This window comes from Polypterus senegalus, chromosome 4 (genome assembly GCF_016835505.1).
Source record: "Polypterus senegalus isolate Bchr_013 chromosome 4, ASM1683550v1, whole genome shotgun sequence".
NCBI lineage: Eukaryota > Metazoa > Chordata > Cladistia > Polypteriformes > Polypteridae > Polypterus > Polypterus senegalus.
In genome coordinates, this window is record NC_053157.1 from 136734420 (window position 1) to 136736356 (window position 1937).

The following is a 1937-nucleotide window of genomic DNA, read 5'->3' on the forward strand; positions in this document are numbered from 1 at the left end:
ATTTCCAGTAGAAATTGTGTTAACTAATAACTAAAAAAAGAATTTATATACTGTTTTAAAAATATGACTGGGGACTGTCAATGTCATCTGCTTTCCCCCTCTCTCATGTTATGTTTATACACGTATGCATGCACAAACATATATTTATGACTCATAAAAGGCTTACTACTGTGTACTGTAACCTTCATCAGTCTTTATTTTTTGTTATGTTCATTTTTTTAAAGGATTGTAGCTATTTGCTAACCGTATGTGGCATATGGTCAGAATTTCCACCCATTGTCCACCAAGTAAAATTTTTAACACTTTAATTTCTCCTTTCATTAATTTTATGATATTGAGTACATTATTAATCTGAAAACATTTTGGTGAATTTTTAAGTGAACTTATTTATTTATTTAGAAAGAAATGTATGGCAACGACGTGAAAGCTATGGTTTCCACGCAATGGAAAGGCTGTAAGGAAGAGTTTTAAAATAAAGCAAACAACTCACTGTGGTTTATACAGCAGTTTTGTTTCAACAATATTTATTAATTCAGCTCCTCTTAAACTGTTGTCTCAGTGTTACATGTATTTTGCCTGAAAGAATGCTAGCCTGAACAGATAGAAAATGTCAAAGCAAAGACCACTAAGTGATTTTTCATACTGCCCCACCGACCTCTTGAAAAATTCAGACATGAGGAAAAAACCACCAAGTATTTTCAGAAAGGCAGTTCAATAATCTTCACCAGTTAAAAGCTAATGCTTAGCACAATAAATCTCGTTACATACTAAAATTTTAGTCATCTACATTTTCAATAAACATGAAGTTATCAAAAAGCATTAAAGTGTTGGAAACAGAAAAAGTTGATGAGGAATCAAGTGTACCCCTTCATCAATGGGAATACAAATTAAATTACTGAACATTTTAAAGCCCCTGAAAGGTTGCATGAGAGGTTGTAATATTCAAGAGACTTGGCATCAATGTAGGGACTGCTTACCACAATAAGGTACATGGCAGACGAATTACCCATGCAATTAGCCCTACTGTTGTTGCGAAAATAAAATCTGCAGAGTCTAGAATAATTAAATTCAACACATCAAAGGATGTAAACAGATGTAAATATGAAATTATTGAACTTGTCATTCTTTCAGAAAAAGGTGAACATTCATCTTATATTCTTGAATTAATTTACATTCTGCTCATCCTGTGCAGTATAAACTACTTCATGGACTTCACAATTTATTCCATCCCAACAGATCAGCTGAAGAAATATATGGTCTTAAGTGTTAAAACAGGACCACTTTTAAAGTTGGTATATTAGATGTGTTGAAGAGACTTTGTGACAAGAAAGTAATTCAGTTTGTAAAACTAGGAAACGTTCACAACATGCAGTATTGTGTACAGAGAAGTGAAAAAAAAATGTGGAGGTTTTGCCAGCAATTAAAAATCAAGTGTCAGGCATGGAAAAAAATCTGTGTAGAACATTTTCACCGATTCTGATCAAACTTACAAGATATTTTTTTGTATCTAACATCTATTGCATTTCACCACAAATGTAGCTCACAATTGCATAGTTTAAAAATGAGCTCATGGCACACCGTAATTTGAAACAAGTAGTCCATGCAAGTGAACAGCACCTCCTTATGCTGTTCCTGACTGGGACATAGTGGATCTGTTTGAGAGAATAAATACTTAAAGGTGTTATGAAATGTTTTTGTTGCTCGTTTACTTATGTATGTTGTCAAATACGTGCAATTAGGAGACAACTTCAGGACTTGGCTGACTGTAACTGCACTCCAAACCAGGAGTTGGCACTATCACTTAAAACCTCCTCTCTTCCTCCGTCTACAGAAAAGAGGACTGACAGACCTACCACAGATAATGTCACTTGCAGTTTCCAGCAACCTGAACCCACCTCTTCCAGTCCAGTTTTGACTTGCGTCTGACAAATATTACT